The sequence below is a fragment of the Peromyscus eremicus genome, chromosome 13 (genome assembly GCF_949786415.1).
Source record: "Peromyscus eremicus chromosome 13, PerEre_H2_v1, whole genome shotgun sequence".
NCBI classification, from domain to species: Eukaryota; Metazoa; Chordata; class Mammalia; order Rodentia; family Cricetidae; genus Peromyscus; species Peromyscus eremicus.
The window spans coordinates 51,817,178-51,842,412 of NC_081429.1; the positions used below are offsets into that span (position 1 = coordinate 51,817,178).

Sequence of the window (25,235 nt, forward strand, 5' to 3'; positions counted from 1 at the left end):
GAGGATTAACCAAAACTACGATTAAACCTACCATTTTGTAAGCTAATTAAAATACACAATTTTAAAAGCATTTGAACAGACAGCATAGGTGAGTAATTCTTCTCTTAGAAGCCAGAATTCAATGTACTTGTTAACACACACACACACACACACACACACTAGTGATCAGTGGGTAAAGGTGCCTGCCACCAAGCCTGAGAAAAGAGAGAACCGAACCGACCCCTCTGGGTTTTTCTGAGCTCTACAAAGGCACCTTAGTACATGTGTACGAGCACACTAACACTAAACAAACAAACAAATAAATAGATAAGCAAATAAACAAATAAATAAGCATTCCAGCAGGAAGCTGAGGAAGGAGGGTTGCACAGCACTGAGCTGGCAGCACCACTTCCTGTGTTAGGCATCTTGAGGCAGTGTGTTTACAGCATTCTGGTTAGCATCTCTTCGCACCCCCAGAGAAGACTCCCGCCTCCTCGGTCCTCCACCTCCATGGTCCTGGGGCAGCACTCGCTCCTCAGCTCACACACGGCCCAGGCTCTCCGTCTTAAAGAGTTAACCATGCCAAAGACCCTGAGCCTGAGTCCCCCAGACCAGCGACCCCTCCACTTCATCCCTTTCACACAGAGCTAAGACCCTGTGAAGGAACAGCCTGCACTCGGGCCAGTTTCCTCCACTTTGACCCACTCCTTGGCACGACTCCACCTGGACCCTCGTCCCCAAGACGCCGCTTATCGCTGCTCACACTGCACCCTCACCCTTACAATGTCTCTTAGCGCTGCTCACACCGCACCCTCGTCCCCACCACACTGCTTAGCACTGCTCACACTGCACCCTCACCCCTACAACATCGCTTAGCGCTGCTCACACTGCACCCTCATCCCCACCACACCGCTTAGCGCTGCTCACACTGCACCCTGGTCCCCACCACACCGCTTAGCGCGCCTCACACTTCACCCTCACCCCTACAACACTGCTTAGTGCTGTTCACACTGGCATCTACATCAGAAGGAAAAGCCAATGATGCTGAAGCTGTTTTTATTATGCAAAATTCTAATAATTTTCTTATTATAGACTTGGGTATTTCTGTTGACTTTTTTATAATATTGCATTGAATATTATTTATCTTGATTGCTGAATTTTTGAGCACTCTATAATAAATGGTGTGGGAAAGTGAATATCCACATTTGCCTCACCCTACTCCGTCTTGACGGTACTGCTCTTGCCCAGGCCTCTGTGAACTCGTAGCTGTCCCATCCAAGAGCTCTTGGGAGTTCCCGTCCACACTCAGCAGTCCCTCTTCTGAGTATGGACCCAAAGGTAGTGAACTTCGCACCTCCTAAGGATATGGGCACTGGGGCTGGAGAGATGGTTCCATGGTTGGGAGCACTCACTGCTCTTCCAGAGGACCAGAGGACCTGGGTTCGGTTCCCAGCACCTACACGGAGGCTCACAACCATCTGTAACTCCAGTTCCACCCTCTCCTGGCCTCCTGGGGCACAAGGCATGCATGTGGTACACAGAGACACCTGCAGGCAAAACATTCATACACAGAAAATAAACTAAAAAAAATTTTTAAAAGATCTCAGCCCCCCCCTCATTGCACTGCATCCATATTTTAAACAAGATATAAAAACAGCTTAGGTGTCAAAGGATGAGGAGATATATTATAATATCTCATAGCATACATGTGTATGTATATATAAACCAACAAATATACATACATGTGTGTATATATATACCATTGACATAACATATATGTATGTGCATATACATAGCATCAATATAACATACATATATGTGTGTGCATATACACCATTGAATATTATTCAGTCTCAAAAAGAGAGGTGGCAATTCTGCCACATGAGAAGTGAAATAGGAAAACACAGGAATTTGGCCTCATTTATATGCAGCATCTGTTTTTTTTTTAAAGTCACATATATGGAGGTGGAGAATAAACAGTGGTTACCAGGGTGGAGGGAGAGACAGGAAGCAGGAGATATTAGGTCAAAGGATATAAAGTCACAAATAGGCAGGATGAGCACACAAAAGGCTGAACTACATCTGAGAACTATAGTTAGGCCATTGGTCTCAGGATTTTTTGCTCAAAGTGTTTTGTGCTGGAAATTTTTGCTGAAAGTGTACTGTATTTAGGATTTCTGCTAATGAGTAGATTTAAAACTACTGTAGGCACAGAGCGGGAGATGGGCAGCTAGGTAAGACATGGATCCATCCTTCTATCCCACTAGACAAGTATTTTACTGTATATCTTAATAGGTTATGTATTATAAATATATACCAGGACATTTAAATAAAAAGAAGTCGCTGGGCGGTGGTGGCACACACCTTTAGTCCCAGCACTTGGGAGGCAGAGCCAGGCAGATCTCTGTGAGTTGGAGGCCAGCCTGGTCTACAGAGTGAGATCCAGGACAGGCTCCAAAGCTACACAGAGCAAAACCCTTCTTAACTTGCAGGCCCAGCAGAAACTCTACGTAAGGCTTTCCTGGAAGGGCCCACAGAGGCGTGGTCAGTGGCTCCTTTGTATCATCCTCCATTGCAGACAAGTTTCCAGCCAATCACTTAAAACACGCCTCTGACATCTAGCACTAGCCAGAACAGGTAACAATAAAGCGTGGTAATTTCGGTCAGACTTCTCAAACCGTTTCACGGAATGTGAAGTGCCTCCCAACCATCTCGTGTCCAAAATACAAAATGTTCCATCAGCCACACAGCAACCAGTATGACGAGTTAGCTTCCTTAGGACATATTTAATCTGTCATTTGCTCTGCCTTCCGCCTCAAGCAAGGAGAGGGTATAGTAACAACAGCAAAATCACCTCCATGGAGGCACAGTGTGAAAACAAATATAATATCTCAGCAACTTGGGCAGTCACATGGTAAGCCTATCTTGCCGGGAGCAGAAAGTGGGCCAACTCTGTACCCAAGAAGCTATAGTGAGATAAGAACACGAAGTACTTGAGAACGGAGGAGTTGCAAGATTCTGAACAAAATGCAATGTGGCCGTCTCACAGAGGTCACAGAACCCATCTTTCCCCTCCATTTGTGCCCAGGACCCATACATGATGGCAAGTAGAACGCTAATATAGTAAACCTACCTCTCCTCCCCCAGCTGTGGACATTTTAAATATAAGGTTTACCACAAATGCCACCCCTTCTCAAGTTAGTCAGAGGAGGATGTGCACTGATCATCTTGTGGCTCCAGGTTTGTGGCGCTGCAGACACGCATTAGAGCATCGTCTAGCAGACCACCGGCTGGGGCAAAATCATAAATACGTGCTAATTTGGGATGTTACTAGCCATGATTATTATTTTATACAGTTCTTTGATGAAACTCCTTTGCTTTGCATGCGTCCCTTCTGTAAGGATTATGTCCTTAATTACGTCACCAGCCTGCAACAGCATCGCAGCCTAAAAAGCGGGTGTGCCCTCAGGGCATTCCCTTCCTTTCCACATTCTCTTCCTCCGTTCTCTTCCCCTGTGAGGTCTCTCTGTTTCTCCGTTTCTCTCTCTCTCTCTCTCTCTCTCTCTCTCCCTCTCTCTCCCAATAAAGCTCTAAAAAGGTAACTATGGCTCATGATTCTTCTGCGACCCGCAGCATCCAACACCTTCCAAACTTCCCATGTTGCCAAAGTAAAAGAAGTAACAAGTGGGGGCTTTCAAGCCAAGCTTGGTGACACAGACCTTCAATCCCAGCTACTCGGGAAGTTAAGGCAGAAGAACTGAAGGCTCCAGACTTGACTGGACTCAGTGAGTTCAAGGCCAGCCTGGGTAACTTGGTGAGACCAACTCAAAAAGTAGAAACAGAGCTAGGGATGTGGCTCAGGGGCAGAGCACGTGCTTAGCATGTGTGCCACAAACAAACAAACAAACAAAAATAAAATAAAGTGGGGACTTCAAGAATTGATGTTGTGGAGTAATCTTTTTGTATGCTGTGAAGATTTGTCACTCAGATTGGTTTTTTTTAAAAAAAAAAAAAGCTGAACGGCCAATAGCCAGACAGGATTTTCAGGGCAGAGAGAACGCTGGGAAGAAGAAGGGTAGAGACAATGAGAGTCGCCAGCCAGACGCAGAGGAAGCAGGATGCAGAGGAAGCAGGACGCGTAGACGAGGTAACAAACCATGAGGCTTGGGGCAGCACATAAATTAATAGAAATGGGTTAATTTAAGTTATAAGAGCTAGTTAGAAAGAAGCCTAAGCCACCAGCTGAGCTTTTGTAGTTAATAAGAAGTTTCTGTGTGGTTCTTTGGGAGCTGTCCGGAAGGACAGAAAAGTCCACCCACAAAGTGATGAGAGCCAGGCATGCCAGCACAAACCTATAATCCCAGTACTTGGAAACAGAGGCAGGAACATCTTCTAGCTGGATCCTGAAACATGAATAGAGTCTCCAGGAGCAAACTGAATCCAGTTGATGGGGGTGGCCTGCTCCATCTTAAACGAAGTTAAATCTTTGCTGGGATGAGCTTTTCATACATAGCCCAAGCACTAAGTGTATCTTCCTACTTCTGGGCATTACCTATAATCCAACTCCAAAGCCCTCCGTGTTCCCCAACATTTTTTTCTACCTCTATGTAGTTGCCTCCACTCAGAAAGCGTCCTCGCCCTTCTCTGTTTCGTACTGAAATTCTTCTCAGTATCGTGCTGAAATTCTGTATCTTTCAAGCTCTCTTCCACAGCTTGTCCTAGTCCCCCAACTGGATCTTGTCCTGCTTCACAGCAGTCTTTAAACCATCTTTGGGCATTTATGTTATGCCATGCAGGAGTTAGTGGATGATCGACAGGCTCTCACCTTCCACCAGTTCTGTGGTAGGTCCTGGGCAGGCGTCAGAGCTCTTGAGCAGCTGACACACGACCACACAGTTGTAGCAGAGAGGCACACATTGTTATGAATTATTAATGTCCATTTGTCCCTTTGCAACCTACACTGAAGCAAGACAGAATTGGTAGCATGATAGGCTATCATACTTGGAACCTGGAGATAGAGCGTGTGACTGTTCCACACTGTATGAAATAACCACAGGGTGGTTTGAGGGGACTTACAAGGCTGGGCATGATCCTAGGCAGAACCTCCTGTAAGCCAGCAAGACTGCAGCTTAAACAGAAGACAGTACCCGCAGCCAAGCTCACCAAAAATAGCCTCTAGCCTTTCAGTGAAAGGGTCAACCAATTCTCAGTACATTTCGATAAAAATGTACCCTCTGTACAGACTCTGGATAAGCAGCCATTTCTAAAACTCTTAAAATTTAGGTGCCATAATCTTCATTTGTCCAATCTCAAACCCAGTTTTCTTTTTTCTTTTTTTTCCCCCTGGAGCTGAGGATCGAACCCAGGGCCTTGTGCTTAGCTAGGCAAGCGCTCTACCACTGAGCTAAATCCCCAACCCCTCAAACTCAGTTTTCTACATGTAAGATAGTTCCAAGATAGATTCAAGAGTGCCTAAAAAAAATTGTTGTTGTTGTTGGAGACAGAGTCTCTCTACATAGCCCTGGCTGTCCTGGAACTCACTATGTTGACCAGAGTGGCCTCAAACTCAGAGATCTGCCTGCTTCTGTCTCCCATGTGCTAGGATTAAAAGCATGTGCCACCACACCCAGCAAAAGTGTATAAAATTTAATTTTTTCCCAAATAGGACAGCAGTCTAATATCCTCAGAACTACCACTGCCTTGTATGCAATGGTGTCCACTAAAAATGCAATCACCCGTGAATGGTTGCAGTATTCACTCACTTTATTCGGGAAAACCACAGGGTAAGGATTTGCTCCATTCAGAAATTACAAAGCTTCAATTTCCTTGGCAGAGGAAACAAAACAGGCCAAACTGCTTGGTTTAGGCAAGATTTCAAACTTTAATGCTTTGGTAAAAACTGAGTTCAGAGACCACATCTCATTTTTAAGTTCTATAAAGGAAGAGGTGGCTTGTCTGTAGTTGCTGATTTAGGCATCTAACCCACCTGTTGTGGAGTGGAGAGGAACTGGGTGTATGTTTTCATGAAACAGCAGTCAGGAGGAACCACACTCTTTCTCAAGGTCTGGTAACATACCCTTGTAAATCCAGCACTTGCCAGGCTGGGGCAGAAGAACAGCCAAGTTCAAGACCAGCCCGGGCTGGGCTATATACTGATACTGTCTTTAAAAAAATAAAACAAACAAAGGTGAGCTAAGGAACAACCAACCGTAAATGCTTGAGAGAATAGCTCAGGTAGACCTGAAGCTTGGCGGGGTTTGGACTGAAATTCCAGCCAGGCAAATACATTTGATCAGTTACACGACAGATTCTCTCGACTGGCCCTTCGGCACATAGATCAGTTCAAAAACTTAAGTCATACATATAACGGGGATAGAAAGCTTCTGAAATTCCTTTCAATATCGATTTTTGTTTCCTAATTATAAAAAGTTCTCGTTGTTATAAGAGACTCTGAAATGAACAAAATAATCGAGAAAATAAAAATGAAAACTGCCCATCTGCTTCACCTGGCCATCCTCGATACTCTGACCTGCCCTGATTTCTCACCTGTCTGGTTCTTTAAGAGTCTCTGACGTTCCTGAAAACAACCAGGTTAAAGGGAGAGGCTTACTCTACATTTCAGCTGGATGATTGTGGTGGTATTGTGTTCCCCAAAATACTGTGCACCCTAATAAACTTATCTGGGGTCAGAGACAGAACAGCCACTAGACACAAAGGCTAGAAAATGGTGGCACACACACCTTTAATCCTAGCACTCCAGAGGTAGAAATCCCTCTGGATCTCTGTGAGTTCAAGGCCACACTGGAAACAGCCAAGCATGGTAACACACGCCTTTAATCCCAGAGAGCGAGCCTTTAATCCCAGGGAGTGGTGGTAGAAAGCAGAAAGGTATATAAAGTGTGAGGACCAGCAACTAGAGGCTTCTAGCAGCACAGTTCAGCTGAGACCCATTCTGGATGAGGACTCAGAGGCTTCCAGTCTGAGGAAACAAGACCAGCTGAGAAGTTGGCCAGGTGAGGTTAGCTTGTGGCTTGTTCTGTCTCTCTGATCTTCCAGCGTTCACCCCAATAACTGGCCTCAGGTTTCATTTCATTAATAAGATCCATTTAAGATTCCTACTACAGATGATGGCCAGCTTGTTTATGGAGTGCCTAGGCAGAGAGGAATTGCATCACTTCTCCAGGGTACAGCTTTGTGCTATATATACACAACTCCCCTGTTCCCACCACGACATTTTAATAGGTTCCCCAGGCCTTAAGCACACACAGCTTTAGCTCTGTCTGATTAAAATAGCATGGCCTTGGGGGTTAGAGCAGAGCCTAAGTCAGGCAGAAACTTCTGTTGAGGTTTTAGTAGTCAACCCAGTTAAGGTCCTGCGCGTAACTTCTTACTACTCTCGGTATCCCTAATCAGAAAGGGGGAGTCCAGTCAGCAGACGGAGATGTAAATGTAAAACGTTGTTCTGAGTTCTGCAAGGAAGTGGTGGTGACCTGTCAGGGGCTTGGGTGGGCTCCCCTAAGACCTAGAGGTGTTTGAGCGAGAGGTCTCTCGAGAACCTACCCTTTAAAACAAAGATCTGAGTGACTTTAAAAACTGCTTTTCAGCATGGTGGTACACACCTGTAATTATAGCAGTAGAGCACTGGAGGCAGGAAGATCAGGAGTTCAAGGATGGCCCAGGCTCCAGGAGACTCGGTTGCAAACAAAAACAAAGACTGCTTGAAAGCTTCAAGAAAAAGTTTTGTTTTTTCAAAGACCACATACGTATAAAGGCAAAGGAAGTTAAAAAAAAAATCACAGGCAGATGAGGTAATTAAAGGAAGTCATTTACTCCAAAGCACACTAAGCCTTGGAAGAAGTAGCGAGGACAGCAGGAACTTTCAATTACACTGAAAAACTGAGGTATTAGCTATAGATCAAAAACACTGACGGACCTGGGTTAGTGGCTCATGCCAGTAATCTTAGCACGTGGGAAGCTGCGGCAGGAGGATTTGGAGAATTCAAGGCCAACCTGTGCTACGTGGTGACTTGCAGGCCAGCCTGGGCTACAGTGCAATGCTGTCTTAAAAAAGATACTACATTCTTCACCTGAAGCATTTGCTGCAGAAGACACATTCTTGAGTATGTGGTGAATCTGATATCAAGTTGGTAGAACTTAATTCTTCCAATGGACACAAGCAGAGAAAACCCAGAAAGAGGAAAATAACAAAGCTAAGGGTTTTTTGCTGTTGTGTTGTGTTGTGTTCTGGCATTAAATGGCCAGATAAAGAAAAAGTGGCTGTGAGAGCCGGCCATCAAAGGAGCATAAATACAGAATAAGGTACAAAGAGCATAAGGGTGCAAGGTTACCTGGAAAGAAATGATTCAAGAACACACACGCAACACGGTCTTTTTCTTTCAAGTGTGATACAAAATTAGAAAGAATTCCCCAGTGCTAAGAATTGAAGAGGAAGGGGGAAAAAATCAGGGCAAACGAAACAATTTGTAGAGGTCCCCATTCTCAAGTGACCATTGCACGAAGATGGGAAAGGGGGTGGGGGACAGCAGGGTGGGAAAAGCAGAAATAACGATGCCACCAACATCAGTTCTGAAAGACAGTTTAAGAAAGAACATCATACAAAAGTGAGGAGGGCTGGGGGAGACAAAATACACCTTTTCTTTAAAAAAAAAAAAAAAAGCCAACAGACTGTAGTTGAGCACACCAATGTGTAAAAGGCTGGAAGAACCTGCAGCCTTTGGTTATCTCTAGGGAATGGACTCATGGGACAGGGGCGGGGGTGGGGGGTCGGGTCTCTGTCTACTTTGCAAGCACTAATCCCAGGAACTTGCCTGAAAGGTTTTGGATATTAAAAGGCAAAGTACGAAGTGAAATCCTGTGCTAAGGGGCAAGACAGCTGCTACCCCAGCTTGGTAAGGCGGGGGAAGGGATAACGCTCCTGAGGGTGGGGTGTCAAGTCTCAGAGGTGAAGGTCAGCAAGGGCATTAAAACACTGGCAGTGCTTCTTGCTTCAGAAATTTAAGGAAAACTAAAATGCTGGGTTACAGGGGAAAAAACATGTACCGTGTCCAGAACTGTCCTCCACCCAGAGCAGCTCACTGGTTTAACAAGTAGGCATTTGAGTCCAGTAACGACTGTAATTTAATCAGTCTTTGGCCCCTCTCCAAGGAAGAACCAGATTTGAATTTAAAGGTGCCACAAGTCTGGAGGTGCTGTGAGTGGGTCCCAAAAAAACTCAGAAGGGACCAAGGGTGGGACAGGAAATGAACCCTTTCCTGCATTCACCAGGAGACAGCTCCTGCAATGTCCCAAGTCCCTGGGGGAGCAGACAGAATAGGAGGGAATGCCAGGGTCTCAGTTTACTCACGCCGGTCGGTCGCCGGCTCATCCCACTCAACAGTAGCTCAGACTATCGCCTGTCCTCGCCGGAGACCTCCAGAAAACTGGACGGAACGAGACACTGGAAAGAACACAGACATCAGGAGGCCGCCTCCCCGGCAGGGGTTCTGGAAAGTCGGCCTGCAGAGCTGGCCCCAGCTGCTAGCCAGCAAGTCCAACCGGTTCACGCACGATGGTACCCGCCCAGCACAAAGGACATCGTCCTCTTCCAGTGACCAGAGAGGTCTCCGAAGGGATGCGCACGGCCCCCAGACCACAGAGACTGAGCAAAGGCCATGCTGGATCCCCAGACCCTAACAGAAAGCCCGTGAAAAGTGAAGGAAATCCACAAAACCAAACCCACTTCCGCCTCGGCTGGTAAAACGAACCACCCACCCATGACCGCCCCCCCCAGTGCCACGCCTACTTCCCAGGAGGAAGGAACACCCCCGAGCCTGGGGAACTGGTTTAGGTTAGCAAGCGATGACGTGCCAAGAACCTCAAATGTCACCAAAAACAAAGTACAATATAAAACCTCTAGAAACAGCCATTTCAGCTGAGTGCGGTGACGCACGCCCAGCTTTTTTACTTTTGTTGTTGTTGTTGGGGCATTGCTGAAGAGAGAAGATCACAAATTGGGGGCCATCCTGAACTACATAGTAAGACCCGGTCAAAAAAGAAAGGCCTATTTTTACCAGGTCGTTCCACACAAAAGCTACAAGTAAAAAGAACTGTTGACCCAAAAGAAAGTTCCGGTAAGGAAAACATTCAGAATCCACTTACAGCTAGGCGGGGGTGGTAAGACAGGGCAAGCTAGTACAGAGGTTCCTCCATCCTCAGTTCTTGCTGAGGCCATTTCAAGTTTAACTGGAATTTGGACTCTTGGATGGAGAATCCCACAGAAAATTGCCCAACTCTATTCTGGGAACCCAAGTTCAAGGTGCCCCAGCTAGCTTAGCTTTCTGTTAAAGGGCCCGCTTGTGCAAGCAAACCTCCCCTTCCAGATAACTGCTTATCTTAGCTTCCCTCATATTGCTTGCTTAAAGCAGAGCGACAAGCCCCACCCCTACCCCCAAGCCCCGCCCCCAGCTGCCTAGTGAGCTGCTAGGACAATGTCTCTGCCTTCAAACACCCGGTGCTGGGGACATTTGGAGCTACACTTCCGGTCCTGAGTACCTCAGTGTAGTCCCAGCTGGCTGGAATAAAGACTTTCAATTGGCTATAAACTGCGGCTGAGTGAGCTCCCAGGAACAGTCGCCAACAGTGGCACGCACCTTTAATCCTAGCAATGCAATCAGGAGGTAGAGGCAGGTGGATGGATCCCTGTGAGTTCTAGGCCAGCCTGGTCTACCTAGTGAGTTCAAAGACAGCCAGAGCTACACAGAGAGCCTTGTCTCAGAAAACCAAACCATAAAAATAAATAATAGTGTGCTCACAAACCAAGGTTATTTGTGATACGGGAGAGCTGAACCTTTTGTTTTGTTCAGAACCTTCTTCAAACTGTGTGTGTGTGGGGGGGGGGGGTTGGGGGGAGTCGTTCTGTCTAAAATATCTAGAGAGATCATCCCTGTTGATCAAGGCCTGCCTTAGGTGACCCCCCCCTCCTGACCCCACCCCTCTTAGGGTAAGAACAAATTTCAAAGGTTAACTAACCTGAAAGGATTTATTGAGCCCTTGAGTTCACTTCCAGCCCACCAGAACTTCCTGTGAGTAACAGTGGCCTTTGTTTTACAGCATTCCTTTGTTAATGTTCAAGCGAACTTGCCCCTCCCACGCAAATCCAGACCTGGTTAATATGAGAAAACATCTTGAAACTATCAGAATTCTGCCCGTCCGAAGTGGGTGAAGAGTTGCAGGGTCAGGCTTACTTTAAGGGGTGGATAGGTAGGTAGGTAGGTAGGTAGGTAGATAGGTAGATGATAGATAGATATAGATAGATAGATAGATGATAGATAGATAGATAGATAGATAGATAGATAGATAGATAGATAGACAGACAGATAGACAGATAGATAGGGATAAGATAGCATTGAATTCTCAATTCCCAGGGGAAGCGCTACTGGTCATTTGTCAACAATGCTCAAGTGCTCTGGAAAATAGCCAAGGCACTTCACTATGCTCTTCAAAGTCAAACTTCCGAGCACTGAGTAAAACAAACGCACACAACAACTCAGAAAAATGCCCCCTTTCATCAACTTTTCAAAAACTGGTAGTTTGGACAGTTCAACTCCAGGAAATGAGTAACTCTCAAGATGTTTGCGCAAGACTATTGTGGCTTGCCCAACAAAGTGAATCTTCAGGGGTGCTCCCTCCTGTCCTCGGGATGCTCTCACTACAGTTCCGGAGTGCACAAGGGTCCTTTAAGGGCTACTTAACCCCCGGGCAGGGGGCTGTCACCACCTGCAGCCCTCTGCTGGGAACCGCACGGTAGGAGGGGCGAGGCCGCCCTGGACTGCGCTCGGAGCCGGGGAGGCAGGGATCTGGGCTGCCGGTGCCCCGTCCAGGCCGGTGCCCGCGAGGAACTGCAGTCCTCCGTGCCCTCCCGGGCTCCGCCCGCCGTCCGCTGGGCGCCAGCGCGCGGCCCGCAGCGGCCTCCGGGGCCCGAGCCACGGTGCGCACCGCAGGGGTGGGTGGAGGGGGTGGAGGGGGGGGGTAGTAGCGCGTGTGGCGCGCGGGTTCCACCGCGCAGGTCACGTACCCGTCTTGCCCCAAGTGGCGCCTGGGTGGCTCAGATCTCCGAGACTTCGCTCCGGTTGTCCCGTCTGCGCAGGCAAGATGGAGACACACACGGAAACCGAAAGCTGGCTGCGAGCCGACGTGGCAGCAGGCGCGGCTTCCCTGATCTCCGGCCCGCAGCCTGGGGAGAAATTAATTCTAGCCGGGCGGTGGTGGTCCATGCCTTTAATCCCAGCACTTGGGAGGCAGAGGCAGGTGGATTTCTGTGTCAAGGCCAGCCTGGTCTACAAAGGGAGTTCCTGGGAAGTTGTTACACAAAGAAACTCTGTCTCGAAAAATCGAAAAAAAAAAAATTAGATTTGGTTGGACTGAGCCAGCCTGTGTGTGCTGGGGACCGAACTCAGGTCCTCTGCCAGAGCAGTAAGCGCCGTAACCGATGAGCGGTCTCCTTAGCCCCTTACTTGATTATAAGGACAATAAAAGGGCTTTGGCTAGATATGTATGTCACTTTTAATTTGTAGAAATGTTTAAAATACAGAAAAACACAAAATAGCAAACATCTGTTATTTTCTGTCACTCAGAACTGAACATGTGTGCCTCCTTTCTCATCCTTTCCCATTCGGTGGAATCATGGGGGGAGGGGGAGGTTGGTGGCCAGCAAGCTTCCTGCTCCCTTGTTATCTTCTATTCCCTTCTTGCTATTCTCGCAGTTCCCTCTTGACTCCCAGTAATTTCTCTAAGAAGAAGCCGTACTTTTTAAATGACTGGGATATTGATTATTGACTGATAAATTACCTAGTGACTTATTTCATAACTTGGGAGGCAGAGGCAGGAGGATCAGGCATTCTGAGCCACTCAGGGCTACCTAGAAAGTTCAGGGCTAGCCTGGGCTATATGAGATTTTTGTCTAAAAAACAAAGACATAGGCTAATAAATCATCTTTCTTTAGATTTAAAGAACCAAGGATGTCTGATAATCTTCATATAACATCAGAATCTTACCCTTTTTTTGTTTTATTTATGAATTTTTATCTGTATTTACTTTTTATTTTTTTACTATGTATACAATGTTCTGCCTGCAGACCAGAAGAGGGCACCAGATCTCATTACAGATGGTTGTGAGCCACCATGCGGTTGCAGGGAATTGAACTCAGGACCTCTGGAAGAGCAGCCAGTGCTCTTAACCTCTGGGCCAGCTCTCCAGCCCAAATTTTTGAAATTTTTTTAGATATAGTATATTTTGATTATATTCTTTCCTCTGACCAAACTCCTCCCAGATCCTCCCCACATCCCTACCCACACAACTTTATGTTCTTTCTCTCTCCCCCAAATGACCCCAGAGCCAAAAAAATCAAAATCCAAACAAACAAACAAAAGCCAATAAACAAAAAAAATCCCAAAGCAAAACAGCACACCCAGAATGACAGAGACAGGATTCTGTTTTGTGTTGGTCAATCACTCCCACGAATGGGATGTGACCTGGTGACTCTCCCGCTGGAGAAGACTGATTATCTCTTTCCCAGCAGGTATCAATTACACACAGCTTCTTGGTTAGGTGGGACTTTGTGTCCACGTCCCCTTCTCAGTGCTGGGATTTTGTCTGTTTTGAGCCTATGCGGGTCTTGTGTAAACTGTCAAAGGCTTTGTGAATTCATAGGTGTCTCAGTCCTAGGCATTCAGAGCCACTCAGGGCTACCTAGAAAGTTCGGGGCTAGCCTGGGCTATATGAAGCTTTGTCTAAAAAACAAAGACATAGGCTAATAAATCATCTTTCTTTAGATTTAAAGAACCCAGGATGTCTGATAATCTTCATATAACATCAGAATCTTACCTGTTGCTGTGTTTTAAAGATTTCCTTGGAGTTACCCACTACCTCCGTCTCTTAGAGGCTTCTGTCTCCTCCATAGATCCCTGAGCCTTGACAGGAGGGGTGTGATGAAGACATCCCATTTAGGGCTGAGGGCGACAACATTTCTCTCTCCACACACTGTCCTGTTGTGGGTCTCTGTATTAATTCCCATCTATTGCAAAAAGAAGCTTCTCTGACGAGGTTGAGCGAGGCACTGATCTATGGGCATGGCAGTAAATCATTAGGAGTCATTTTATTACTTTGCTCTTTTAGTAAAATAACGGTAGTAGATTTTCCCCCAGGGTTCCTGACCTGTCTGGTCTCCGGTCCTTGGCCACTTTAGCAATGCCGTATGTGGGATCTCTGGCATGGAGCGGGCCTCCAATCCAATCACAAAGGGGTTGGTTCCTCCTCTAACATTTATGCTGCTGACGCACCGGTATACCTTGCGGGCAGGTCACTGTCGAAGGTCACGGGCTAGTGAGGTCAACGTTATTTAGGATCTTGTGTCTTTAGCAGTTTGGTCCCATTCCTAAATCTTAAATGCCCCTCACTAAATAAAAGAAAATAAATCAGCTTATTTTCTAAAAAAGAAAAAAAAAGCAAGCAATTTTGGGGCAAGAAGATGGCTTGCTGTCAAGCCTAACCACCTCAGCTCCGCCCTTGGACCCCACATGGTGGAGGGGGACAGAGAAGGAAGGAGAGAACTGTCCCTACAAGTTGTCTTCTGATTGTCAGGGCATGTGTGCCCCCACACACAAAGGTAATAAAAAAAAAAAACCTGTGGTAAATGACACTGGAAACCATGTAACATAAGGGCCAGATGTCCCAGCTAGTGAACCTTTTTCCCTGCTCCCAAAGACCTAAGATGGATTCCCAGAACCTGTGTAAAGGTGAAAAGAACCCACTCCATAAAGGTGACCTCTGACCTTCACACATGTGCCAGGCCATACACATACCAGTGCATACATGGAACACACAAAATAAGAAGTAAAAACGTAAAGTATGTGACTTAGAAAGAAAAAGGATGTATAGCCGCGGAAAGATAATAAGGCGTAACTGTCTCACTCTTTCCATGAGCATCTGTCTCTACTAACCTCTGTTCTTACAATTTATGGTCAAATGTATTTTAACCTCAGCCTCCCAAATAGCTGGGGTTCTAAGCCTGTGCCCACTGGACCCAGCTCAAAAATTTTTTTTTTTTTTTTTGGTTTTTTGAGACAGGGTTTCTCTGTGTAGCTTTGCGCCTTTCCTGAGACTCACTTGGTAGTCCAGGCTGGCCTCGAACTCACAGAGATCCGCCTGGCTCTGCCTCCCGAGTGCTGGGATTAAAGGCGTGCGCCACCACCGCCCGGCCCCCAGCTCAAAATTTTAATCCATTCATTCACTCACACATGTTATTATTTTTCTTATGTTTCAAGGTTTGTTTCTCATTCTTACAGAGTTCTTAGAAACCATACTTGGATAACTAACATTTAACCGCGTATCTATGCCCTGTTTTCTATAGGAGAGGAAGCTGAGAAGACAAAAATGTTGTGCCCAGAACTTCTAAATGATGTAAAGAGTCCCCTCACCCCCACAAAAAAATCTAGCAACATACCGTCCCCAAATTCATCTTATGAACCCCATCAAGATTTTACCACATCACACTTGGTCTAAGAGTAACTCCATCTTGTTATAAATACACTTTTCTTCTACCACAAAGTCATAGACCCAGAAAGTTCTATAGAAACTTAGCTATTCCCCCCCCCCCTTTTTTTTTTTAATATGGAACGCAGCCGGGCGGTGGTGGCACACGCTTTTATCCCAGCACTTGGGAGACAAAGCCAGGCAGATCTCTGTGAGTTTGAGGCCAGCCTGGTCTACAGAGTGAGATCCAGAACAGGCACCAAAACTACACAGAGAAACCCTGTCTCAAACCCCCTTCCCCCCAAAAATGGAACAATTCACGAATTTGTGTGTCATCCTTGTGCAGGGACCATGCTAACCTTCTCTGTATCGTTCCGATTTTAGTCTATGTGCTGCCAAAGCGAGCACTTCCCCCTTATTCTTAATGAAGAGACAAAGGGAGTTGTGTACTGTTAAGATTTCATCATATTTTCCTGTTGCTCTATATCTTCTCTCTTTTTTATTTTTGAGACAGGGTCTCACTATGTAGCCCTGGCTGGCCCAGAACTCACAGTGATCCATCTGCCTCTCCCTCTTCAAATGCTGGGACTAAAGGTATGCACCGTGAACTACCACACCTGGTCCCCCCCCTCTACTCCCCCCCAATGATTATATATGTATGTATATATAATTTTTATTTTGCTTTAAATGTGTGTCTGTGGCTACCCGAGGAGGCCACATCAGATCCCATGGAACTAGAGTTACAGCTGTTTGGGAAACATCTGGCGTGGTGTGGCTGCTGGGAACCAAATTCGGGTCCTCTGGGAAAGCAGCAAGCAGTCTTAGCTTTGGAACCACCTTTCCAGCCCCAGCCCTGTATTTTCTAAGACATTAAAAAATCCTTTTCATAATCTTTAAAATTTCTAGCTCATCATGGAAATGTTACATTCTGATTTTAGGGTTTCCTCCAAGAAATTTTCAAGGCAGTTGACATAAAATAAGGACACTATCCAATATGATGTTGAAATTCTGCCTACTTTCACTAGTGAAAGCACATTTGATGGGAAGGTTGTCCACACCAGGAGCTATCACAAGCCTGAAGGGGTTAAATGCTCTCACTTTCACAACTGAATTAGGTTCCAGTTCTCTGAGAAGGACAAACAGGTGCTGTGGGAAGTGCTGTATGGCAAATGTGTTGCTAATTAGTCGATAAATAAAACACTGATTGGCCATTGGCTAGGCAGGAAGTGTAGGCGGGACAAGGAGGAGAATAAAGCTGGGAAGTGGAAGGTTGAGTCAGAGAGACACTGCCAGCCGCCACAATGACAAACAGCATGTGAAGATGCCGGTAAGCCACGAGCCATGTGGCAAGGTATAGATTAATGGAAATGGATTAATTTAAGCTGTAAGAACAGTTAGCAAGAACCCTGCCACGGCCATACAGTTTGTAAGCAATATAAGTCTCTGTGTTTACTTGGTCGGGTCTGAGGCTGTGGGACTGGCGGGTGAGAGAGATTTGTCCTGACTGTGGGCCAGGCAGGAAAACTCTAGCTACAAACAGGTGTCTTTTCCAACAAAGGGTCACTTATCTATGAGGCCCTTACATTCAGGGTCGAGGGGAGAGAACGAACACTGAGGGTCTAAGTTACCCTCACAGTGTCTCAAGGACAAACCCAGCAGCCCCTTCTGAGTCACGGCCAAGCTTGTGCAGATGTGTCCAGGAATGAGAAGACTGAACCTCAGCCAGTTAGAAGTATACTAATGTAACTGCTGCTTGCTTAACCAATCATGTAGCTGACCCTGAAACTCCCTTAGCTGTGTTTAAAAGGAGCCTGCATGGTTCTCTCAGGCCGTCACCATTTTGCACAGGTGAACGACCCCACATGCAGGCTGGTATGATAAACGTTCTTTGTTCTTGTATGCTATTTGAGTCTGGGTCTTCCTTCAGCATTTCCTCGGACCCTATAAGCCTGCTCAAGAATGGTACCATTAACTAGATAGGTATGACAAATTTCACAAGCCAGCGTGGAGCCAGATCTTTCTAGGACGGCATGAGCGTAAAAATCAGTTCCTAAAACATCTTTCAACTTTTGTAGTCAGCTTTTCTCCTTATCCCACAAACATACATTATCTTTATTCCAAGGGTTGTTTTTTTTTTCCAATGTAGTCAGTCAGCTCCAAAAAAGGCGGTACCCAGGAGCATGCATGCGCAGGAGCATACGTGTGCAGGAGCTTGCGTGTGCAGGAGCACGCGTGGGGCCGTCCTCTGTTTTCGGAGAAGCCTCATCTCCTAATGCAATTGTTCTCAGTATTGCACTTCGAGTTTTTCTGGCTGAAGTACCCAGATCTCATCCATTTATTCCTTAACATCCAGAAATGCTTTCAGTGATTCTGATGCTGCCAAAAAAAAAAAAAAAAAAAAAAAAGCCTGACTATGAATGCTTATTAGGAAGCCCCATGGTGTCCAGGAAACTGTGTCTCAGTGAGGGTTACCCCATTGCTGTGATGACACATCATGATCAAAAGCAACTTTGGGAAGAAAGGGTATGCTGGGCTTGGATATCCTGAATCACAGATTGCTGAGGAAAGCCAAGGCAGGAACTCAAACTGGGTGGGAACTTAAGAGGCAGGAGCTGATGCAGAGGCCATGGAGGGGTGCTGCTTACTGGCTTGCTCCCCATGGCTTGCTCAGCCTGCTTTCTTATAGAACCCAAGACTACCATCCCAGGGATGGCTCCACCCACAGTGGGCTGGACCCTCGCCCATCAATCACTAATTAAGAAAATGCCCTGCAGGCCTGCCTACCGCCTGATCTTAGGAAGTCAATTTCCCTACTGAGGCTCCCTTCTCTCAGATGACTCTAGTTTGTCTCAAGTTGATATGAAACTAGGAAGCGCCGGGCGGTGGTGGCGCATGCCTTTAATCCCAGCACTCGGGAGGCAGAGGCAGGCGGATCTCTGTGAGTTCGAGGCCAGCCTGGTCTACAGAGCGAGATCCAGGACAGGCTCCAAAGCTACACAGAGAAACCCTGTCTCGAAAAACCAAACCAAACAAAAAAAAAAGAAAGAAAGAAAGAAAGAAAGAAAGAAAGAAAGAAAGAAAGAAAGAAAGAAAGAAAATAGGAAGCACAAGCTGTGAACGTCAAGAAACAATCTGCCGATTCTGAGCGTATTTAAACTTAAAGTAACACGTTCTCTCCACCGGGGCATCTCCTCATTTTAACTCAATGACGCTGGGGTAAGTAAGTATCCATCCGTAAAGGTTTATCCCAATCCACAGCCCCTCTCTCAAACAGGGCAGCAGAGAGGAGGAGAGGGAGTGTCTGAGGCTCTGAAGGCCATCTTAAACTCCATAAAAGACCAGAGCCCACTGCCTCTTCCGTTAGACTGATGAGTTCAATTTCGTCTTTCTCCCAGCTGCCAACCACACAGCAATCCTCCAATCTTCAGTCCAAAGTCTCTGGGCAACAGTGTTAAAAAAGTGGAAGCCTCCTTCCCGAGCCAATGAATCTTTCATAGGCTATTGTCTTGAAGTACTTGATGTCCCAGGAGCCTCGAGAAGCTTTCATCTGGAGATGGAGCAATTTGGCATATGCCTTCACCCATATACATTACCATCGATTTATGAGTTTATACTTTCATCCGTGGGTAAAAATCTGTGTCAATCAATACTTCCTTTGATATTCATTCTATCTCCTATTTGGTCAAGAGAAGACCTTTCAAGTTGACTCTGTTCCTTTGGGCCTTTGAGCACTCCGTTGATGGCTACCATATCCGAATGTTCCACCAACTGTTTCCATGCTCCAGTCCTGGAGTCTGTTGTTTCTTCAGGAGTTTTTATTCCTTTTAGTTAAGCATTTAATATTTAGAAGTCAAGATTCAGAATCTGTATATGCTCAATGATTTTTGTTTTGTTTTGCTTTTTGGTTTTTTTTTCCCCCCCTAAGATAGGGTTTTCTCTATGTAACAGTCTTGGCTGTGCAGGAACTCACTTTGTAGACTAGGCTGGCCTCGAACTCACAGAGATCCACCTGCCTCTGCCTGTCCGATGCAGCTGTGAGAGCAGAGAGCCCTGAGCTCAGGCGGGGTAGAGTTTTTATCATAGCTTTGAACTTCTGATTCTCTTGCTTCAATTTACCAAATGTTTTGATAAGAGATGTGTGCTACCATACGTGGCTGTGATAGTGTGTTTTGTACTAAAATGTTTGGGAAGAAAACATTGTGCTGGGGTTGGGGATTTAGCTCAGTGGCAGAGTGCTTGCCTAGCAAGCGCAAGGCCCTGGGTTCGATCCTCAGCTCCAAAAGAAAAAAAGAAAAAGAAAAAGAAAAAGAAACAAAAAGAAAACACTGTGCTAAGTGAAAGAATCTGAACAGAAGAAACTTCACAGTGTGTGGATTATTTATACAAAATCCTAGAGCAGACAAAACAAATCTGTAGTACATTAGTGGCTGCTTGGTGGCAGCAGAAGTGATTATAGATGAGCAGGAGGTGTGAGGGGCCCAAAACAGCTTGTCCACACAGCTGCCATGACAGACTTAGAGGCCCAGGCACAGTTTCTGTCACAGGCTTACTGGCAGGCAACACCCAGACCCAGGGAAAGCCATAAGCTGACCCCACCCAGGGAGGGCCTGCATCTAAGGGGAAGTACCTGACACCCCAAACATTCCAACCATTAGATAAGGTGGCCAGATGTCCTTGAGTCCAGCACACACCTATTTCTGTTTTACAGATACCCCTAGACAAATGTCAGCCAATCAGGGTCCTGAACCCCGGAAATTCCTTCACCCCAACCTCTGCTATGATAAAAACTCTACCCTGCCTGAGATCAGGGCTCTGTGTTCTCACAGCTGCATCGGATGGACAGAGAGACCAAGCTCAGAGCTTGAAATAAAGGCTCTTTGTTTTTACATATGGGATTAGGTCTCCGGTGGTCTTTTGGGGGGTTCCCTTGATCTGGGCATAACAGGAGGAAATTGGGGATGTGTGATGGAAATATCCTGTATTTTCAGCTAGATGGTCAGTATGTGTTTGTCAGAAGTCACTGGACTACACACTTAAAGTGAGTAATTTATATAAATCATGTACTGATGAAACTGATTTTTACTTTTACTACTAACAGACAAGTGAAAGCACATTGGATGTGCTAATTGCCTAAGTGTCTCTACTGCATTTGGGGCATCTCAGTGGAAGGTCTGGCAGGCGAAGCTGTGTCCTTGCAATATGTCCAGGGTCGAGGTACTGAGTCTTCCTTTTAAACTGCCAGATTTAACAGACATCTTCTCCTCCTTTTACAACAGGGTCTCCTGGACCCAGACTAGCCTGGGAATACTTATGTAGTCAAGGGTGACCTTGAACTTCTGATCCTTCTGCCTTGACCTCCCAAGTACTAGGGTTACTGGTGTGTGCCCCCATACTTGATTAATGGCGTGCTGGGGATCAGCCCTAGGGCTTTGTGCATGTTAGACTAGCACTCTACCTGCTGAGCCACGCCCCTAATCCTAGCAGACATAACTCCTGCAATTTTCTGCCTCCAGAAGGAAGGTGAGCCTCCAGGGAAGCCCTCCCCCGACCCCCCAGTGTGGGGTGGGAAAAGATTGATGAGGCTTTCCTAACCCTACAGGCACAACTTACTTTACCTTCTCCTCTCTCGCTCTTTTTTTGTTTTGTTTTGTTGTTGTTGTTGTTGTTGTTGTTTGTTTGTTTGTTTGTTTGTTTTCCGAGACAGGGTTTCTCTGTGTAGCCCTGGCTGTCCTAGAACTCGCTCTGTAGACCAGGCTAGCCTCAGAGATCCTCCTCCCTCAGCCTCCCAAGTGCTGGGATTAAAGGCGTGCGCCGCCGCCACCACCTCCAGCTAGCTTCTTCTTCTCCTCTTACTGAAACCCTTATTGCTACTGTGACCTTACTTTCTCCAGACACCCCCCCCCCAACCTCTTGGATTTTTCCTTGTTTGTTCCTTTTTAGACTTCAGTTCCTTTGTTTGCCTTTTGTTTGTTTGGTTTTGTTGTTGGAGACAGGGTTTCTCTGTGTAACAGTCCTGGAACTCACTTTGTACACCAGGCTGGCCTCAAGTTCAAAGAGATCCGCCTGCCCCTGCCTCTTGAATGCTGAGATTAAAGGCGTGCGTTACCACAGCTCTGCTCCTTTGTTTGCCTTTTAAAGCTGGTTCTGTCCTTGACAGTCCTCAACTGTTCAACCAGAATTTTATTCTTTTTTTTTTTAATGCTTGATTCAGAGCCTTGTTTTATTTAAATGAGTCCTTCATGCTACAATACAACACTTCAGAGTCAATTAAATACATGATGTCAATAGGTTTCCTCAAAACTTTTTTCATTAATTTATTTGTTTTACACCCTGACAGCAGCCTCCCCTCCTTCCTCTCCTCTCCCTCCCTCCCTCCTCCCCCACCCACACCCCTCAACCCACCCCTCCTCCGTAATCGCTCGGAAAGGGGCAGGCCTCCCGTGGGCTTCAGCAAAGCATGGCATGTGAAACTGCCATGAGACCGAGCACCTCCCAGTATTCAGGCTGGACAAGGTGATCCAGCATGAGGAATGGGTTCCCACGAGCCAGCCGAAGCCCCAGGGACAGCCCGGCTCCCGATACCAGGAGTCCCACAAATAGACCAAGCTACACAACTGTCACATACATGCCGAGGGCTTCCGTCTGTCCCATGCAGGCTCCCTGGTTGTCGGTTCAGACTCTGTGAGTTCCCATGAGCCAGGCTAGCTGTTTCTATCCCTGACCACTCTGGCTCCTACAATCCCTCCTCCCTCTCCTCAGCAGGACTCCCCTAGCATGGCCCAATGTTTGGCCGTGGGTCTCTGAACCTGCCTGCATCAGTCTCCGGATGAAGGCTCTCCACTGACAACCCGGGGTAGTCACCAATCGGATCACAGGGCGTGGTCAGTTCGGGCTACGCATCCACCGCTGCCAGGGGTCTTAGCTGGGGCCCTCCTTGTAGACTCCCTTGCATCAGGCTTCTACCCGACTCCGTTAAGCCCCCCCCCCTTTTTAGTCATCTCTGTCCCCCTCTGCCCACCGCCCACCCCCCAACCGGATCCCTCAAGTTTCCGTGCCCACCCTCCTCAAAACTCTTAAAGACTCACAGCCACAGTTCTAAACCTCTATATAAGACAGCTTCAGTGTCCAGAAGGACACAACACGGTGATTGTGCCATTAAATCCCATTTTTATGCAAATCAAAAGAAAAGCAAACAGTAGAAAATTACCAAACTAACAAAAGCCAGTGACATCTTTATTTAGTATGTATATTTCTCAGCTCTCTAAACTTCTTTCTCAACACCAGGGGAGTTTTAAAAACTGTCAAAGCCTGAACTCCACCCCAGGGCTTTTTTTTTTTTTTTTTTTTTTAAACTTCCCCTGCAGTTCTTGTGACAGCCAGAGCTGGAAATCATTTCTCTAACAGAGTATCTGATTACGCAAAAACATGATTAATTTCAAAGCACAGCACAGGAAAATTGCAGGCACGTAGCGGGGATAGATTTAGAAACTAAAAGGACACACTCTGCTTTTGAACAATTTCTAACCTCTTCCAAGGCTCCAATTCGTTATGTTTCCATAGCCCTGCTTCTTTTGGCCACGTTCCCCCAGTTTCTGTACCCATGAAAGCTCTGCCGTTTCCTGTTAAGGGCCGGCCTTCTGCCTTCCCTTATGGAGCCGTAAGGGAACAGACTACAGAATTTGACTGAGAGAGGTAGTCAAGGTCAGAGGCGCAGAATCATCGGAGCCTGATGGCCACCAGCTGGTTCAGCAACGTCACAGGCTCGGAGGGAGTCGCTGACACAGACGGAGGCCTGAGGGAAGCTGCAGCATCTTGGTTTCATACTGCTTCTCTGGGCCGGGAGTGACCTAATTCCATTCCGCTGTTCCACTCCACCGCAGGAGAGTCCTTTCCGAACACGAAGTCGACACTTAGGCACCCTGGTCTCCCTTCTTTTATTTAAAATATATATATATAACAAAATGCTTGGGAAGAAAATATAATGCCAAATGAAAGAAGCGAGACACAAAGGCTAGACACTGCTTTCGTGCCTAACACTGAAGTTAAAAATAGTGCTGTGTTCCTCCCAGCGCAGGCGCGAGCCCCAGGGGAGCGGCTCATGGACGCATCCCCTCCCGGGACCGACAAAGCTACTTTTGTTAGATGGGGACCATTTGAAGGCAAGTATATGATAAACCATAGCTATTGTGTCTTGGACATATCAATGTGTGTGCTTTCTGTACAATTATCTCATGTCATGCTCACAAAGTACCATTATTTCCAGTTTGCTCAGAAGAACCTGAAGGTCAGACAGGCTTAATAATCAAGCCATCAGAGCTCAATGTCATGTTCAAAATAACAGGCAGAATTGCCTTCCGCTTTGACGAACTAACAAGCCAGACATTGAGCTCCCTGCCCCCTGTACCATTCTCATCTCTGTCTCCAGCAGTCCTCAGACATTGACTGTAAGTCACTCTCCATCCATGATCCCCCAGGAACACGCATCCCTTAAACTTGTGCGTGAAATGCAGTTTGCCCTTGAGTTATAGACTTGGGGAGAGGGAGACAGCCCAAGAGTCTTTGATCATATGACTACAGTTCTTGGGTACATAGTTCTAGAGGAAGGCTTTTATGTGGAATGTCCCCTGGGTCTCCCTCACAGACTCTCCTCATCTCTCACCACCTTGGGAGGAAGACACAGCCTGGGAAAAACTGGAGCAGGCCCATTGAAATCAGGGCCTGATAGCTTCCTCAGCTTTAAGGCTCTTTCTCCACAGCTAATAAAGAAAAACAACAATTTAAAAAAAGTGTGTTTTCATTGACTCTAATGGCCATTAACCTTGACTGCACCTTGAGCTCTCCCTGCGCAGCCTTGGAAACAGGAGTTGGATGTCATCCTAGGTCAACTAAATCCCAGTCTCTGCCAAGGGGACTCGGGATTAGTAGTTTATAAAGCTGCCCACATTGTTTCAATGTACATCCACACTTCAGAATAATTGTTCTAATCCAAAGGCTTTCTGCCTCCCCAACCATCTATAACTCAAATCCCAGATGAAGAATATGGGTTTTTTTGTTGCTAGTAGATAGATTAAGATGTCTTGCATATACAAGTAGAGAGATAGCTCAGCTGGTAAGATCCCAAGAATCCACATAAAAAGTCAGTTACCAATGGCAAGGATGGGCTACCTCCCCATAGGCTGTTGGTCAGGAAGACCCTTGGATTACCAAAGCAATATAAGCAATTGCCACAAAACTACATGGCAAGACTCTGTTATTAAAGACACCACAAGCTATGGTCACAGGACTTGGAAAAATCAAGCTGAAAGTGAGTTGAATGCTTCCTCCCTGCTGGCTGACCCTGATGGTACCAGAAGGATCAGGCTCCTGGAGGAGGATTGTGATGAATAGCCTTAGACAGCTGTGGACCCTGAATACTGTACTACCAAACCGCAAGGCTAGATGTGGGAACTGGTCCAATAGTGGCAAACCAGCCCCTTCCTGCTCTGGGATGTCCTGTATGTTGTGAATATATGTTGCTATGTTTGATTAATAAATAAAACACTGATTGGCCAGTAGCCAGGCAGGAAGGACAGGATAGGCGGGACAAACAGAGAAGAGAGGCTGGGAGGTGGAAGTCTGGAGGAGACACCAGCCTGCTGTTCAGGGAGCAGCATGTAAAGGCAACAGGTAAAGCCACGGAACATGTGGCGACATACAAATTAACAGAAATGGGCTGAGTTTAAATGTAA

The 25,235-nt window shown here is 46.5% G+C and overlaps 1 protein-coding gene and 1 non-coding gene across 4 annotated transcripts in view; both read right to left on the reverse strand.

The window, feature by feature from the left end:
* Positions 1-12,163, reverse strand: part of Cflar (CASP8 and FADD like apoptosis regulator) — a 45,723-nt gene extending 33,560 nt beyond the window's left edge. The window contains exons 1-2 of one of the 3 annotated variants that reach the window (XM_059278089.1): positions 12,053-12,163; positions 11,008-11,140 (exon numbers count right to left, since the gene is read on the reverse strand). The gene's annotated coding sequence lies outside the window, so the exon portion shown is untranslated. The remainder of the gene's footprint in view (positions 1-11,007; positions 11,141-12,052) is intronic. The other 2 variants (XM_059278090.1, XM_059278087.1) reach the window with 2 other exon arrangements.
* Positions 12,164-15,808: 3,645 nt separating this feature from the next.
* Positions 15,809-15,915, reverse strand: LOC131923745 (U6 spliceosomal RNA). Its single transcript, XR_009382680.1, has one exon. It is a non-coding gene; the product is annotated as a U6 spliceosomal RNA (small nuclear RNA).
* Between the last annotated feature and the right edge of the window lie 9,320 nt (positions 15,916-25,235).